This window comes from Eretmochelys imbricata, chromosome 2 (assembly GCF_965152235.1).
Source record: "Eretmochelys imbricata isolate rEreImb1 chromosome 2, rEreImb1.hap1, whole genome shotgun sequence".
NCBI lineage: Eukaryota > Metazoa > Chordata > Testudines > Cheloniidae > Eretmochelys > Eretmochelys imbricata.
The window spans coordinates 26563007-26582570 of NC_135573.1; positions in this window are offsets into that span (position 1 = coordinate 26563007).

Consider the following 19564-nt stretch of genomic DNA (forward strand, 5'->3'; position numbering starts at 1 on the left):
AGTAACAAGTGAACAAAGTAGAGGGACAGATTCTTTGCCCTCGTTCTGCCCCCTTAGTGTTGGGTGAGTGGTGCAGAGGGGCTGGAAACTGGCCATACCTACCCAAGAGAGAACTTCTCAGCGGGAGGAAATCAACTGGTGTAAAGCCAGTGGAATCTATGCTCACTGCCTGCACCCACCCTAGCATAGGGGGCAAGTCTGGGTGTGAAGTGAAACAGGGAGGCAGGGCACAGCTCTGTCAATTCACAGCTGGCATCTGGTCCCCTAGGGAACAAACTAGCTGTAAGTTACTGCAGCCCCTAGGCTGCTCTATCTTACATCAGGGCTGGGATGCTTTGAAAGTCAAGGAGCTGTAACCCCAACAACTTCCCCCTTCCCTGCCTTCACCAAGTGGATTTAGGCAAAGAAGGGGAGACTCTGGTGTAGAGTACCTGTCAATCCATTTACCAGGAAAGTGGCAGAAATTTTCCTTGCTTTCTAAGTCCAGTAATTATCAGCATGGGTTTGATTTTCTAAATATTCTATGCTCCCCAAAGTCAGGTTCTTTTCCCAGCAGGGCTTTCTGAGGTGGGCACTTACCTGGTCCATCAGTCTCTTTGGTTGCCTAGCCTAGACAACCTATTCCCTGTACATGTTTCCACAGAGATTATTTGGCAGAACAAATGGTCAGATTTATTGCCCACTGAGTGGAGATGCTTTTTCTTTGTTTTCTTCTCCTCTTCTCTATTTTCTCAGAACAGCAAATAAATTGTGGGTGAACCATCTGGGAACAGGACTCACATCTGGCGACGTGTTGCCCTGCCAGCCGGCACCCTGAGGGCCAGCCCTCTACAAGAATCTGCCATTATTTTGTGTTTATATTCATCTGCTTTCTCATGTTCAACTGTGTCACTCGAAACACAGTGTTTTGCTGATGAATTAGACCCAGAAGGTACCACAAATTGATTAATTCCAGATGGTTGAGTTGAACAATTTACTCACTTTCCCCTATTGCTCACAGCATGGAATTTTCTCTCTCTCTGGAGTTAAATCCCAGCACTCTTCTGTCAGGAACTGGGTCACTCTTTGTGCTTTTTTTTTTTTTCTTTTAAATCTTCAAAGCACCTTACAAACATCAGCTAACACAACCTCAGACAATCACTATGAGGATGGTAAGCACTGTGTTGTAGATCTTGTTGATTAGATCAGTAAATTGAGTCACAGAGAGTAAAGCCAAACATTCTCACATTTACCTGTCTTAACTTAGACCCCTAAATTAATGGCCTTGTTTTGAGAGGCACTGAGCATGCAACATTCCCACTGAAGTCAGCCAGAGTAAGAGAGAACATAATCTGGCCAAATGTATTAGGAAGACCCCTGCCAACTGCAGTGAGTAACAGATTCTTCAGTAGCAGCTCCCTGCTAATTAAAATAATCTAACACACACATTTTTAGATGTAGAGAACAAGAGCTAACAGTGCACAGATCAGTGCAGGCAAACCATAAACCTCCTATATGTGCTCGAGTGAGACATAACCTTTGAGCTTTAGCTCCCTGCATTGACACATTGCAAACAGAGTCCTAAATTAAAACAATCTATTTTCCATTTCAAATTCTTTTTTCTTTGTAGGAAAGGCAATAAGGGTACATGTCATGGAGGGCACCTACTGAGTTACGCCAGGAAACAGTGAATAAGAATATATTAATACATAGCGCAGAACCGCTACAAATCATTAACAAGTGTGATTACGGCTTCCTTTTCTTTGTTTTCATGGGATGTGTGCAGTGACTTGCTCTACAAGCTGATGGGTACAGCTGCCTTCCTCACAGGTCTACATTAGAACTCCAGTGAGGGGAATGAAACCAGAACCAGCAAACTTCCCAGAGAAGGAACACCTACCCCACAAAGGAAAATCACTCTTTATCTGTGTCTGAAATAATAATGAAACTACCTTCAGAAATAATACATCAGAACTATATTCATCTCCTTTATGTAGGTACCATGCTGATCTTAACTGATGTCATTCTAAACTTGGATGGTTTTAAAGAGACGAGGTGGGTGAGGTAATATCTTGTCTCTCTAATATCCTGGGACCAACATGGCTACAACTGCACTGCATACAACTGTAACCCTTCTGCCCATCAGAGTTGGCAGCAACAAGGGCTGGGTTCAGTATCTAGGGGTTCCGTTCCAATAACACAATGCAAAACCGGCTTGAGCCCCCACCCCCGCTGGGCGCCTCTAAGAGACAATACTTCCCCTCTCGCAAGCACAGAGTCTGAGTGTAGCAAAAGCCTTTTAATAACAGAGAGAAACAATGTGGCATTATGTTGGGGAAACACCACCAACAGGATTCATAACACAGCCCATGAGCAAAAACCCACCCCAAGCAAATTGGGCCATGTCCTTTCCCTTTGGTTCTTGAGTCCAGCAACCCAAAAGTCACCCAAAGTCCCAAAAGTCCAACAACCCCAAAGTCTCTGTCTCTGGTCAGTGCAGCCCCCAAGTTCAAAAGTTTATCTGCAGAATTTTACCTCCCAACCTGGGTAGAAATGGGGGAGGGGGGGTAAGGGGCACCTTACATGGTCTGAAGCCAATTGCCCCACCTCTTCGTGGGGCTCTGCTCCGCTCCACCAGCCGTCCCACGAATCGCTCTGCTCCGCCAGCCGCTCCGCTCCACTCCACCAGCCGTCCCATGAGCTACTCCCCCATCCCACAAACTGCTCCACAATATATCTTCAGGCCCCCCCACTACTTAACACAATGCTCAGTGATTTCAGCTCTTAGTAATTTTAGGTCTTTAGTGATTTTAGCTTGTAGTAGGGGAAGCTTCAGTGCTGGTGCACCGTTGGCCCAAAGTGCATTCAGCTTAGCAGCCTGTAACTCCTAGTAGAATCAAAACTAGCTCTGATCTTTCACAGGGGAGAGGGAGAGGGAGCTATTGGCATGTAGGGCCCTCACCAGGGGCCCATACCACCAGGTATTAATACCTGTCCCCAGCCTCTTAATTCACTGGGTTTTGGAACCCATGTCCCTTGCCTAGCGAGTGCTGCTTAGTTGATGATCAGTCATAACAAAAGGCCAAGTACAGTTCCACTGTCCTTGATTCACATAATCAGGATAATAACACTTTATTCTTCCTGCCCCAATAACAGAGAATCTTGGGCTCCTACAGCAGCCAAAGTGACCATCTAGGCGGGGTGGGTGTGCCTATGCAAATGAGATCAGCCCCTGAAGTTCTTTTCCACAACCCACCACGACTCGCCACCAGATGTCAAGGTAGAGTTCATCCTGACTCTGCTTACACAACCTTGGATGTTTTTAAGTCATTTGGGGTCATATTTTCAGGCTATCCACAGGTCTCTTCTTGCTTCCTCAACAGCATAGGTGCAAAACAAAGCAGGTAAATATTTGCAAGCTAGATATAAACCAGCTGGCGAACAGTTGTACTAGACATCTAATTGACAATCATATGCCTGCAATTATTTTGTTTAGTTAGATTTTGTGGGCTGGCCACATATGAAACTTAACTACTCAGCTCATAAAATCCACCAGGACCAGGATCTTATTGTGCTACGCGCTGTACATAGACAGAACAAAAAGACTGTTCCTGTTCCCACAGACAGATGAACTTGTGTTGGCCCTTTCTGGTTGCTGTAGCGAGCTGTTGTCTCCTGTTGTGTACTTGGATAGTAAATTCTTCGGAACAGAGGCTGTCTTTTCATTATATGTCTGCACAGTGCCTAGGCACAATGGGGCCACGATCCCTAATTGGGGCCTCTAAATGGTACCTCAATACTACTAATAATAATTAATGATAATAAATTAACTGCCAAGATTATAATCATAGACTTTACACCCACTAATAAAAAAAATAAACTTCTCAAACTCTCGCCTCCCCAAAGCCAAGGAAAAGAGATGGGCTCTGCAGTAGTCCCTGATATCTGATTTTGGCCCAAAGAGGGAATGAGTTCCACGTTCAAGAGCACCTGTAGAAGATGCACAATCACCAACAGTGCTGCCTACTGGTTAGGCAGGTCTTTGGCAGGGTGTCTCCCTATTGAAAAGCACAGCCTGGTCCTTCACTGCCTCCATCCCAAAGGGTTCCATTTCTCCCCTTTAGTGCAGAGGTTTTACTGGGGGCTGAGCCCTCGAACAGTCAAGGCCTTTTCCAGCTGGTCTGCTGCTAGCTGAACACTCTAGGTGTTGTAACGTCCTCTCCGAGTGGGTACGGGAACTCTGGCCCACTCTCTCCACCAGGCTCCAGTCCAAGGCCCGGTGATGGGAAGCTACGCTGGACACCTTGTGGTGCTGAGACTCGCCCACTTCCTACCACAGCTCCCTTTAGCTTCCCAGAGTAAATCACTCCAATCCAGTCTCTGACCTGCACACTCAGTCACTGTTTCTCCTTTGTGGGTTTGCACCGGTGTTGTCCCGTCTCAGGCAATGAGCTTTGGGGCAGCCCTCTGCTCCCTTCCTTTGCCCCCTTCTGAACTGCTCTACTTCCATTTCTAAAGCCCTGCCTCCATCTGGTGCAGGCTTTGCAGATGTGTCCGGGCTGCGTGGGCCTAGAGCTGTTCTGTAACCCCTTGCTCTCCAGTGTGGGGTTTGTATATCCCATCACAGCCCCTCACAGAGAGAGCCCTACGGCAGTCCTCTCCTTTTAAATGAGGAGACTTGCTATGATTGCAACTGCCGAAGACACAGAATCACCTTCTTGGAGAGGAAGTCTGTAGGCATAAAGAGGGAAGTCACATTATGAACATCTCTCTCTTTATCTGTGTGGGTTTTATTGTAAAGTGTCAGGTGCTACAGATACTAAGCATGATCTAGATAAAGGGTTTGTTGCAAGGAAAGTGGAAGTGTAACCAGCTCTTGCCATTTTACCAAGAGTCTTATGATATTTTAGTGTTTTTCTTAAAGCCCGAGCTCCTGGAATCAGGGGATTACATGAGAATCACAGCTTCCATGTAACAAAAAGACATTTCTAGTCCTCACAGTTAAAAAAGAAATCTTGAAAATGTGCACCCTTAAGGCTCCAAAATCAAGGGACAAATCTATAGGAATCCAACATTCATTACTTTTGAAATTTCAGGCATTTTAAGGCTCTCATGATTCTTGGGACCTGACATGATTTTTGCATGATTGGGGTTGGCATGCTGGTGCTGTCTTCATGACCACCCAAACCCATCCGTAAACTGGGGTGCTCAGTAGACATGGTCTTTAGTAAGAGTTGGATACAGTAGTTTTGAAAGTTTCAGGGGTAATTTTGAGAGGTAATTTAAGATTAAATTAACCCACCAAATGAGTGCTAAAGCATGGTCGATGTCCCCATTCCCTCCTCTTCCCACCCCCCACAACAGAACAGCTGCATGGGGTGAGGATCCCTGTGATGCCAGAGTACAGGGGAATTCCTGCCCCCTTACACATAGAAGGGTCATACATAGGACACTACAGAAGAAGGCTGGGAGCCAGATCAGAGAGCTGGCAATCAAACACATCCACTCAACACAAGATCCACTTAAAGGGTGTACGGAGGCTGTGGCCACTGATGAGGAGAAAGGGTCTGGCACAAACCCCTCGTTTGAAGAGAAGCCCTTGATTCTGTGAGAGCTTTCATTGAGCTTCACTTCCACAGAAGAAAGCTAGGATAGGAGGAACTAAACATCCCCCACATCTTTGTTATGTAAAATGAATCCATGTCTAAGAGTTGTCTCACTAACTCTCCCCAGAATCCTTAGGCCAGACCTTTACACAGTGGTGTGAGCAAGGTGGGCAGGAATCAGTGACAAGCCTAAGGCCTTGTCTACCTCTGGTGTTATTCAGGAATAGCTATAGCACTTTAAATTCACACTCCATTTTAATCCAAAACAACTTTCAAGTGTCAAGAAGCCCTAAGCTTTCTTCTCAGATCACCTGTTCTTAGGGTTGTCCCTCTTGTCACTACTTCCAGTATCCCCTGCCTCTGAGAGCCACTTAACTCCTTTTATATTCCTTGGGTTGGCATCAATAGGATTCAGTTGCCTTGACAGGAAGATGAGTCAGCCAAAGCAACTCTGCAGCTCTGTGCAAAGTTCTAGCACCTGATATCAGGGCAACTCAGCAGAAGACTTCCGCATTTCCACAGAGGATCTTAAAATTTACCTTCCATCACACACATTTTGTATTAGTGTACCCCGTAGGGGTGGATTTGCTCTTACAACGCTAAATTTCAGACTTTCTCAGGGCAATCAAAACTTAGCTTAATGTTGTCTCTTTATTTACTGTTCTTTGTATTTTAACAATAGTAAGATTGATGAAGCCTTGAGTCAAACTGCTAGAATGCTATCTGAAATCCCATTTTAATCAATAGGATTTTGCACAGTGCAATAACTCTAATAAGCATATAAAATACATAACAGGAAACACATTCATCAGCACTGGATTGGGTCAACAAGTCATTGATATAACGAAAGTGTAACTGTTACACTCAAGCACAAATGACAGTATTACCAAGTAGGATATCAAATTGGTCATGCCAATATTGCATTGATCTGGTGTCCGTATGTGACTCATGTGGCCAATATTTTCAAGTGACTAGCAATTGTGTGTGCTTAACTTGAGATACTTTAAAGGAACCTGATTTTCAGAGGGTGGATGCTCAGCACTTTGTAAAAACCATCTCCCCTTTGAAGTGTCTCAAGTTGGACAAACAAAACTCAAGGCACCTGGGATCACTATCTGTTGAAAACCTGGGCTGACAGCAGCAGTTCTCAACCTGCAGCCCACAGGCTACATGCGGCCCAGTTCGCACAGAGCTGTAGCCCAGGATCCCTGGCCCCGCACAGCAAGGGTCAGGGGTTGGGGCTGCCGGCCGGTCCCGTGGGGTTGGGGTCCAGGCTGCCACCCAGCTGCCCTGCCACCTGGCCCCACGTGGCTGGGTCCAGGATTGGGACTGCCATCCGGCCCCACATGGTGGGGTTCAGGGTCCCTGCTGCCTGGCCCCCCACCCAGGGTTCTGTTCCTGGCCCCACTCTGTGGAAGGGTCTCTAGAAGGGGGGCATTGGGTATAGGGGTCTGGGGGAGGGGTCTGGGGGACGTGCTGTGGTTCTCAGCCTGCAGTCCAGGTAACACACTGTGGGCCGCATATGTGGCTCCCAGTGATAAATAGGTTGAGAACCACTGGCCTGTAGCAATGAGTTCTTTCCAAAACTCTGTGGAGAGAGAGGTTCAGGTAGCCAGACTTCCTGTTAACACGAGTACGATGACCAGGATTTTGTCATCAACATAATATAATAATGGTGCTTAATAAAAAAAATAAAAGTGTTGTAAAGAAGTAGCCAATTTGTCTGCAAAATAAATGCTTTTGAAAGCAATACAGCTGGGTTGTTTTTGCTAAACGTACACACAAAGAATTGAAAAATACAGTAATTTATCCCCAGGACTAAACTGAGATTACTACTACTGATCAGTTTATTACACCTAGAAACTGTGCACACAGCCAGCCTTTGCAAATATGTGCTCATAATATTGTTACCCCATCCTCCCTACACCTACATGTGTTTCTTTCCTCCACCCGTTGTATGGTGTCACAGATCCCAATAGTAGACAGAGCTGAGTGTAGGCAGACCTCTGGGCCTCTGCTGAGCCCCACTGATTTCAGTACTTTGCCGGATTAGGGTCAAAGATTGTAAACACTTCAGGATATGGATTTTTTTCCACTATAATAACAACAAATTCATATCTAGAGCTATTCAGCAGTTGATCTCAAAGGAAATCGGCATCATTATCCTCATTTTATACATGAGGAAACTGAGGCACAAAGCAATGAAGTGATTTGTCCAAGGTCACCCAGCAGGTTAGTGACAAAGCTAGGAACATCTTCTGAGTCACAGTATACTGCTTTATCCAGTAGGCTACGTTGCCTTTCATAGCAGATCTGGGAGTCATCGTGGATAGTTCTCTGAAAATATCTACTCAATATGCAACAGTCGTTATAAAGCTAAAAGAATGTTAGGAAAGTGATAGATACTAAGACAGAAAATATCAGAATGCCACTGTATACGCCCACATCTTGAATACTGTGTGCAGTTCTGGTTGCCCCCATCACAAAAAAAGATATTACAATTAGAAAAGGTACCTAGAAGGCTAATGAAGATTATTAGGGGCATTGAAAAGCTTCCATACAAGGAGAGATTAGAAAGACTGAGACTGTTCTGCTTAGAAAAGAGATAACTAAGGGGGGATATAATAGCGGTCTATCAAATCATGAACAGTGTGGCAAAAGTGAATAGGGAAGTGTTATTTATCCCTTCACATCACACAAGAGGTAAGGGTCACCCAACGAAATTAACAGGCAGCAGGTTTAAAACAAATATAAGGAAGTACTTCACACAATTCACAGTCAACCTGTGGAACTCATTGCCATGTGATGTTGTGAAGGTCAAAAGTATAACTGGTTCAAAAAAGAATCAGATAAATTCAGGGAGAATAAGTCCACCAATGGCTATTAGCTAAGGTGGTCAGGGATACCCAGGCTCTGGGTATCTCTAAAACTCCAACTGCCAGAAGCTGGGACTAGATGACATAGGATGGATCACACAAAATTGCCGTGTTCTGTTCATTCCCTCTGAAGCATCTGGTACTGGCTACCCTCAGAGTAAGGATACTTGGCTAGATGGACCATTGGTCTGACTCAGTATGATCGTTCTTATGGGTTGATACAGTGTCTAGCAGAATGCGGTCCCCAAGCTGGTGGAGGTTTCTTGTTACTACTCTAGTATAAGTAATAAGCACTTGTCCATTGAGCATTTCACAGATTAAAAAACAAGAGGCGCAGCACAGAACTTGCAGCCCAGGAGGGGAGGGGCTAAAATTGCTTTAAACCGCTTCTGCATTGTCCTAATCCTGCGCTGTTCTGCAACCCTGGCACAATTTAAATAGCCCCGAAGACCTACGTCAATCTCCCAAGACTGTGTGCTTTGGCCCCATCCCCAAATGCACCATCTATCCCCCAGCCCTGTCCTGGCACACACCCTAACACCAGGCCTTGTGAGGGGGTGATCAGAAGGCAGCCTTATGGCTGTCTTCAGCAGTTCCTTTGCCAGAAAAATATTCCCCCAATCAGATTCAGGGCTTTTAGAGCCCCGATATGAAGCAGCCAGAGGGAGGGTGAAGATCTCCCCTAAGCTGTTTTAGCTCAATTGTAAACCACCATTGAGATTCCTCTGTAACTGATCATGAGTCACATAACAAATGGGGAGTTGAATTTAATAGAAATATTATTGCTAACATACATGTTCTTTTGGACAGCATCATATACATTTATGCAGCCATGTAAATAATAAATATTAAAGCAATAATCAAATATTTGAAGCATTAAGATACTGTGGTGGTGGGCACAGTGGAAAAACACAGAGCTAGATTTTCATTAGAGCGGACAGGTTTCCTACCAAATTTCTGCCTCACACATTTTAAGAGAGCGAAGCAACAAATAACCTGAAAAGCAGTGAGATAATAAAAATGTCAAGAGGTGCTAAGCTGTAGCAGGGCTGCTGTTTTACTTAAAATATTTGCTGCTCCTAAGCATGAGGCAGAATGAAAATAAGTTTCAAGATAAAGGTATTTCCTAGTAGTCATTTGTACTCATTTTTTTAAAAATTCCAAACTAAAAAAGATTACTATTTAATTCACACAATTAAATACATTTAAGAATAAATACCTTTCAATTCTCAACTAATATATAGGCCAGTCCTTCATTCCTTGCCCACCAGAGCTTTGGGAGGGCAGAGAATACAGGATATGGCCCTCAATCCATTTATAAGGATTACAAAGTAAAAGCTTGCTCACACAAACCCTTACTCCCATGAGTAATCCTCAATCACAGTTGGTTAGTCATGTGAGTAAGGTTTTGCAGGATCAAGCCCTTAATGCCATCACATTTCTTTAACACCTAATAGATTATTTAGACATTCAGGCATGAAGGAGCCTGGACTCAAACCCAGTGTCAATAGCGCTATTATGATTCAGCCTAAAAGTACATTATAATCAGTGGGATTTTGCATACTACCATAAATCTACTAAGCATATAAAATACATTGTAGGAGACATTGGCTTCAATGTAGATTGGGTCAATCCAGCACAGATGCAGATGCATTAGACTAATCTTTAGTATCTTAAACCAACATTTAATAAGAAAGTTTGGAAGGGGAAAAAACCTCACCAAACCCCAAACAATACCATAGTGTAATGTGCATCCCTATAGAGAGTCCGAGACTCAGAGAAGTGAGTGCTTCAAATTCAGTAGTAATATCTGCAGATTAACTGGCTCATTGTACTTTCAAGGGCAAAGCAATATAAAGTGAAATAGACACAGACAGCTGTGTTACCTGTCTAGAGCTAAGGAATACTTCTTGGTGCCTCTGTCAGCCACAAGACAAGTTCTTTCAAGACCCTTTGTGGTGGCCATGATGAAAACTTTTTTCCTCAAATGCTCCTTCCCTTTTTGGAAGCAGGCAGGGGTAAAAATGCTCTCAGAATTAAGGAGAAATCTCCGCCAAAGGTTTAAAAACAACACGTTTGAATAATCTTGTTGATAAATCCACTACAAGGGGAGCTGCTGTCTTACGGCTGCTGGTGTCACTAATTCACCCAACAGTGACTTGCTGGGTTTCTGATATTGGAGGTTTTGTGGCACTTTTTTCCCCCCTGACGATATGATGCAATCCTTGTTGCACACATGATGAGAAGCCTACCACTTTGCCCTAGATTGCTGACTCAGCCTGGAGCATGCAAACACACACACACACACACAAGAAAAGTGATTAAAACAGCCTGATTTGCCTGAAACAGTCAAACCACTGTTTACCACCCTGCCTGCTCAGCCTGGAAAGAAAAAGAAAAAACCCTCCTTTTGCCCAGGTTGGCGCAAGCCTCCGTAATCTAACTGATTGCTGTAAACATCTCTTTCTCCCCTCCGTCTCCCCCACTGGAATTTTGCTACAAATGTTTTTAAAAAATTAGGTGACAAGAACTATTAATTATTGCAGTTAACAACCTGAAACAGATTACTGAGATCTATATGTGAACAATACACAGCTGCATTCCCTTTCTCCTGAGGATTTATTATTTCTATTACAGTAAGGCCAACAGGCCTCAACCATAGACTGGGGGCCCATTTTGCTAGATACTGTACACATAAGATATCTAAAAGACAGTCCCCTGCCCCTAAGACATTACCTCTTTCCTCGGGCTACTTCCATAGCTATAATGCAGCTATCAATGCTGTATTTAGGTATCATCAAGAGTCAGCATATCTAGTCACAGAAGATTTTCCTTTAAAAATAGACAAGATTTTTATAATCTAGATAGATATATGATCCCAGAGCCTGTCACGAGATGAACTCAGCAATAAATTCCCCCTTCTGTGCCTGCAAAACAGTGCCCGGAGCAGGAGAAAATGTTCTGGAAAGCAATAAACCTTTAAGGAGGTATTTTCCCCCATTCCATTAGCATCATTCCTGTCTATTGACAGGAGACAAACATCATCATTATTTATTATTTGCATTACCATAGCTCCTAGGAGACTCAAATCAAGGACAGGATCCCCTTGTGCCAGATGATGTACAAACACAAAACAAAAAGACAGCCCCTGCCCCAAAGAATTGAGATTCTAAGTAACAAGTATTTCATCTTCACTATCACTCTCCCATCATTCACTGCTGTTAACAAATGTATTCCCCCCTCCCCCAATACAATGAAATGGATGGAGACGTCATGATAATAATCAAAAAGTACATGAAGGATGCAAAGTGAAGCACTCAGAAGTGAGAAAGGGGCAACCTGCACTCTGCCTCTCATGCGTATGTATTACGACCTACTCTTTATTTATAAAATCTCTGGTTATTAGCCCCACAGAATTGGTGCATTATTCAGCATGCGGGCTGCATCAATTGATGTCAGCCCTGACCTGAAGGGGGATCACTTATATCCTCAACCTAAAAGTGATACCTAGGACCCTACCAAATTCACAGTCCATTTTGGTCAATTTCACGGTCATAGGATTTAAAAAATCGTCAATGTCACAATTTCAGCTATTTAAATCTGAAATTTCACAGTGTTGTAATTGTAGGGGTCCTGACCCAAAAAGGAGTTGCGGGATGGGTCGCAAAGTTTATTGTAGAGGGTCATGGTATTGCTACCCTTACTTCTGCGCTGCTGCTGGCAGCTGCCTTGAGAGCTGGACAACTGGAGAGTGGTGGCTGCTGGCCAAGAGCCCAGCTCTGAAGGCTGAGCAGCCGCCAGCAGCAGCGCAGAAGTAAGGATGGCATGATACGGTATTGCCACCCTTACTTCTGTGCTGCTGTCTGCAGAGCTGGGCCCTCAGTCAGCAGCCACCGCTCTCCAACCACTCAGCTCTGAAGGCAGTGCAGAAGTAAGGGTGGAAATACCGCAGCCGCCCTAAAATAACCTTGCAACCCCCCTGCAACTCCCTTTTGGGTCAGAATCCCCTATTTGAAAAATGCTGGTCTCCCCCATGAAATCTGTATAGTGTAGGGTAAATGCATGCAAAAGATCAGATTTCACAGTGGGAGACCAGATTTCATGGTCTGTGATGCGTTTTTCATGACCATGAATTTGGTAGGGCCCTAGTGATACCACAGGTCAGGGCTGACACACATTGGTGGGGGAGAGTGGGAAAGTTTGCACCATTGTTCTGCAGAGAAATGAAGAAATTTTGCCTTTGGGGTTGGCAGTCTACATTTTTACACATGCACTAAAATCCCACACAACACCTAGAGAGAGAAATCGAGCACCTGCCAGATGCTCTCTTTCAGATAAGAGCAGGACAACTCATCATTTCCAGCCTAACTGCCATCCTCATACTGGGATTTCCCCCAGAACCCAGTACACACTCTATGGGATGGTGGTGTCATGCATGCTGTACAAGTCTCAACTGATTTTTACGGAGCCAGAGATCCACAAATTACCTACATAGTGTACTGTCAGCTGTCCCAGTGTGTCTCCAATAAATAAGGCAGCACTTGAGCCTGAGAAAAAGGAGATCTGATTAATAATGGGTTGGCCATGTTTCTTAACACCTGCTGGCAAATAGAGTGAATAAGTGAACATTGTACCATGCCAGCCCCCTCCTGCAAATGTACTCTTCCTCCAAGTCCCTTTCCCCGACGAACTCCCCCCTGCATGGTCCACTCCAACATTACACACACACAGACTTTCAATGCTGATTGTCTCCTCAAGCAGCCATCCCCAGACGTTAAGGATATGGTCTTAATCTACCCCATGTATATACAAATCAGATGAAGTGGCCTTTCAGTGTTTTCCCCCTTTTACTCTTTCTGGTCCTTCAGATGATAAATCTTCTAAACTAAGAATTCATTTTCTTGTCTATGGGAAATCTTGGAGCCCTGCACCTTTCAGTGCCCCCATTTAGCTCTTCCCTGGATCAGACCAAGCACAAAATCTACGTGCTTGTGTAATTCACTGGTCAGTGTGTAATCACTTCAAGAGAAACACAAGTCTTTCATTCTGAACTTGGTGTGCTTCCTCCACGGTAGGCGTAGCCCCTGATAACACCAATAGCGGAGAGTTGCATTTAAATATTTTAAAAGAAAATTATTATTAATTATTATTATTAGAAGACACTATTAGAATAATGTCCTGCAATATCTGGATCAATGCAGATGGCTGTGTGTGACATTTTATTTCATGACCACCATGTGCAACGAGTGTTCACATGCCATTACCGATGGTGGGCTAGAGGCTGCGAATCAGGCGTCTCTGCAGGAGTCCTACGAAATGAAAATGCCAAGTTTCTCACCACCTGGGAATGACAGTGAAATACCAGTTTTATCCTCATAGCTCAGTTAGGAAGGGTCTAAAGCATACGAGAGGAAGAGTTTATTGTCTACTGGAGGGAAGAGTGACATTTGAAGATGTCCAGCTGTTGCTATGCTATTGTCTGCCTCTCATAAACATGTTTTCCTTTAAGTAGAAAGGACCACAGAGCAAAATACCCTCAAAGATCAGGGGTTTGGCATATAAGCCTGGATCTGGACCCCACAACCATCCCTTATATCTGTAAAGGGCTGAATCAAAATGTCAGATCCAAGACCGTACACTTAAAGGAAATTTAAAATCCATTTTGGAGGGCTACAGCTCAGGCCCATTTCTGAATCAGAGCACTGGATGCTTGTAACTTTTGTTTCCATCATTTTGCAAAGGGGTCTCAGGCCTCAGATGGATGCCAGGAAAACAGCCATAGATTATTCACTCTATTTAATCTAGACCTTTGTTTTATGTCTACTAGTGTTTGTGCTGATTGGCATACCTCTTAGGAAGTGGGTTGAAAAGCATGTTATAAAGAAATCTTTTCCGATTTTTTTCACATAGGCAGGGGTGTTCCTCTTTGTACAGAATCCAAAGTTCAAGAGACAGACAGCAGCTGCCTGTGGAATTTCTGCTTCAGAGAAATTATTCAGACCATCTCGATAAATTCATCTCCCTCTTTCAGTAATAGTGCATTTTGTTTTTCTGAGTCTATATTAGAAGTGTCACAAATCCAATCATAGCAATTCTAATGACCCCAGTCAAGGACATTTCTCCAAATTTGCATCCAACGGAGATAAGTGAGACATCACACTGGCTTTTGCAAATGAAAGTCCCCTATCATTATCATCATCCAAAATCTCAGGCAGTAAAAGAAGCATATTCTTGATCTCATTTCAACTCCAATCGAGCATGCTTTAAAATACAAAACTTTCATCCTGTCATGATGCGGGGAGATATTGACAGCTTAAATGTACAGTGGGAAATTCAGTGCATCTATTAACAGAAAATGCCAGGAAAGTCAGTCAATTTTACTAGACATGAGACATCTTACAGATCATCTGCAAGTTTTTCTTTGCCATTCTATGTCAGCAATTCATGTGGCTCTATTCAGGATTGCCTTTAATGTGGTGATCCAGGCATTTTCCAGCTTGATTATTGTGATTCTCTTTACCTACTGTGAGTATGGAACTACCTGTTAACCTATATGGAGCTCTAGTGACTTCAGCTGTCTCTCCATGTAGCTGTCATTATAGGACTGGGGTCTTAGACAGAACAAATCGATAGAAATAGGGGTGACATTTTTGTGTGGCATTGGCAATAAAGGGGCCCAAAGTATGGGACAATCAGAGAGAATGTCTCCATCCTGATTTTGTGCCAATTTAAAAATCATTAACAGGGTGCTAATGTTTAATATTTTAAAGTACTGAATTTTTAAATATTAACATTTTTCTTCTGATTTTTTTTTAGTCAGTGCTCAGAGGATGAAAACTTTTGACAGACTTTTCCACTGAGTTCCCGCATTGCCAGGGCCACCAATGACCCCTCACTTCCGCAAAGGCGACTGCCATCATCAGCAAGCTATGAAGTACCTATTTTAATTAAAACTAGAGATCAACTTGAATCTCAAAGTTGGAACACATATCGGAACTTCGCCAAAGCCATGGTTGAATTTCAGGTTCTACAGATCAGTGATAGCGAGCGGCACTCTTTTACCTTTCAGATTGTGGGCTGAGAACATGGCACCCTTCTTTGTAACCACAATCTGATACCAGGATGGTATGTTACCAAAACAAACTATGGCCACATATAGATACCATGGTAGTCAGTGACCTGACACCTTAAGCAGCAAGAGCACATGCTCCTAAAGAAGCAAGTTTGCTGGCAGTTTTGAAGTAGCAGGCTCTTATGCCTGGTGGGGCCAGTGAATATCAGGACATACAATCCCATACACAGATGCTGGAGACTTGCGTTTGGGAGTGACCTCAGACACCTGCTTCCAGCACTAGTGGACATCAGCTGTGTTGTTCAGGGTTGCTGAAGAGAAGTGGTTTAGCTATTACCAGCAGGACAGTGGGGTGGGAGGAGGTATTGTTTCATATTCTCTGTGTATATATAAAGTCTGCTGCAGTTTCCACGGTATGCATCTGATGAAGTGAGCTGTAGCTCACGAAAGCTCATGCTCAAATAAATTGGTTAGTCTCTAAGGTGCCACAAGTACTCCTTTTCTTTTTGCGAATACAGACTAACACGGCTGTTACTCTGAAACCTGGTTTAGTACAGTGGTTCTTAAACTTTTTTTTTCGTGGACCACCTGAAAATTGCTGAGGGTCTCAGTGGACCACTTAATAATCTTTCCAAATGTTGTTTGTACCATTAGCGAACTATTGTAAAGCACTTTGGATAAAAGCGCTATATAAAAAAACCCTTAATAATAATTAACATTTTTGTTCTACAAATAAAAGCACAGAACTCATATTTTAATATCAGTAATCTTACCTTTCTAATGTGATGGATGTGCCCTCTCTCCCCCGCCATGGCAGCCCCCAAGCTGGGGCTGGGAAGGAGAGAGGGTCTCTTCCCCGCCATAGAGCTGAGGCTGGGAAGGGGGCCATCTCTCCCCAGCAGCCACAGCTCTGGAGCTGGGGAAAGTCGCCTCTTTCTCTGGCCGCTGCAGGTGCAGTCCTGCACAACCCAAATTCCCCCCACCCCCTTTTCTCACTCCACTGCCCCCTCTTACCTACCCCCTATTCCCCCCAAGGCCACTACTTCACCTTACGTGTGCCTCTTCTCCAGGGTCCAGGCACCTAATTTGTGGAGCCCCGCGTGCGCGGCTCCACTAATTAGGTAGGTGGCCCTTCTTTGTCTTGTGCGCGTGCGCCCAGCATGCACCTTAGAGGGAATTATCTGCGGACCACCTGAATGGAGTTCACAGACCACTTGTGGTCCATGGACCACAGTTTGAGAACCACTGGTTTAGCATATTGAGCTGGACACTTAGGGTGAAATTTTCAAAGGGCCTCAGAGCCAGGCATCCAGGTTCTCAACACCCACCATTGAGGCCAGATTTTCAAGAGATCAACTTCCATTTAGGCAGCTAAATAAACACCCAGTTGTTCTCACTGTGATGCTGACACTCAGATTAGCCTCAATGTGCTCAGCTCTTTTGACAATCTGCCCAGTTCTTTTAGTGCCTAAATGGAAGCTGAGCAGTTTTGAAGATCTGGTCATTACGCAGGGGTGTCATCACCCCCAGCCAGGTATTTCAGGGTGTTGGCTAGAAGAAAGAGACAGAGATGTGTCTGAAAAATAAATGATAATGGTTCTTTCAAATGCTATTGCCATATTGTGTGTCAGCATTTCTTATTAAAATCTATTATTTTTTTCTAAACACTTAATCAGTCAGTCTCTCTCTTCCCCTCTCCCCCTTCATTTTGCATTGTTATTGCAATGGGATTTTTTTGCTTGTTTTTGTTTTTATTGTGTCTGAAGTTGGTTGGGGAATTAAGCCTGTAATTGCATTGCTAACAAATATTTCTTAGATACGTTTATTTTTCCCTTTGGGAAAGGGACTGTTAGGAAAAGAGTACACATGTTTTGGCAGCAGAAGAGATAATTATGACATTTGGTAGATAAGTTATTACCTGGATCTTGTTTTAATTGTTTTCTTCTTCTAATAAAATACGGAAACTTTATTGCATTATTTCTTTCATTACCACTTGCAGAATACATTTTGTTCTCATGCTACTTAAATTTGTAAGTACATTTGGGTAGTGAAGATATATTTTACACTAGATGTTGAGAGCCAGCTTGTTAAAGATACATCGAGCTGTGCATTATTTCTACTGGTGCAAAACTAATTGGCTTTTCCCAGCCATTGCACAAATATTTATTTTCCATTTTATCATCCATATAGTTGCAATTTGAATTAGGAAAGGACACAGCAACCCGTCGAAAGCCTACACAGGTAGCATTGTACTTTAAGGTTTCTCAGCAACCAGGGTTCCTCAAGCCAGTCAAGCTGCTGTTGATGTTTAAACTGTGTCCATTTCACACTTGTCCATACCAGTCACATTGTCCATTTTCCAAAGCATGTTTCCATTCACATTAAACTTCTTGTAAACTTTCCTTTTCAATTACATCTAATGCCTAGGGCCCAAGACTGCTCTTGGTTAAAACCAGTGTAAGTTGAGGAGTATCTCCACTGAAATCAATGACATTTGCTATAGCATAACAGAGCAGAATTCAGCTTCTAATGCATATACTTGAATGGCCCAAGATCCACTGGGGAAGTTAGAGCCAGAGCCATGAGCCAATACTAAAGGAGCCAGCCTAAGTTGCCATGGGGCTCAGAGAGACTACTCCACACTAGCTTTAGGCACTGGTGGTTCCACCCTCCTCTGGCTGGCTATCTTCATTTGCCTCTTCCTCTAATGATTTCACCAGCAAATGCTATAAAATCCCAACAAAACAGCTACAATATAAAGTAAGTGAGGCAGTGGTCCCATAGCAATAACAGCATAGATTTACACAATGAAAGACTATATTGCATTGTATATGTACACGGGGCAGAGTCATGCCTAAAGAGGTAACTTTAACCTCTGCCTTTCCTGATTTTTGAGTGCTTCACTTTCCAAAATTAACATTCTTTTACCACAGTTTTTTAAAATGTAATTTCTTAGATTTTTCAAAAAGGAAACATAATAGACAAAATAAATGTCATTCTGTGGAACTATTTACTGGACAGCACTAGACCGCTCTGCCCTACATGAAATGCACAGACTGGTCCTGATCCAATGCTCACTGACCTCCGTGTGTTCCAGACTGACTCCAATGAGCTTTGGATCAGGATGTCATTGAGGCGAGCCTTGCTTCATTGAGTGCACACTTTGTGCACTGAATGAGACAGGCGCCCTCTCAATACATTCCCTTAAAGATTGCCTGTGCACGTCTTCACATATGCACCTCACTGATCTTTTGTTCCTAGTTATGTTCTGGCCCTATCCTGACGGCAGGCAGAGTAAGACTATGATGTCATTCTCATCAGTGTTATGGGAAGACAAGCTACAGCAGATGTGGGTGTTGGATTGTGCCCTGAATATGATCAGGTTATCTGATGATCCTCTTGATCTTGTGGGAGATCCTTAGCCATAGGCCAGCAGCCAAACAGACTGGGTTTCCGGCTTACTATTCTAACCTATCATCTGGGAATGTCATTACCCGTGAAAGATCATCGCTTCATCGGGAAATCTTGCTTGCAGTGGGAGAGGTGATCTCAGGCAGTGTGGAGAGCACTGAAAAGCAAAAGAAGAATTTTAAACTTGTTCCAAGATTCAATAGGTAACCAGTGCAATGATGGCAGAACTGAAATAACGTGCTTCTTCTGTACCATATGGAATATTGATGACTGTGGATCACCCCCAGGTGTAGTGCGTTTTAACAATCAAAGCTTGGAAGTCATAGATACAGCATTGCCAACCCCAAGCCTTCAATAATCATGAGATTTGTTTAAAATCAGGAAGTTTTATAAAATACATTTTTGGTTTCTTTTTATTTGTTTTCTGGTTTCTAAGCCTTGCATGGTGCACTCAGGTCACATTCACAAGCTTTTCTCTGCAACCACGAGGGCTAGAAATGTGGAGGAGGAGTGTTTAAATGAAAGCTGAGGTTCTGACGTGTTCAGATGACTTCAGGAGCTGGGGCTTTATGAAAACCACCAAATATCATGAGAATTGGCAGCACTTGCATGCATTGATG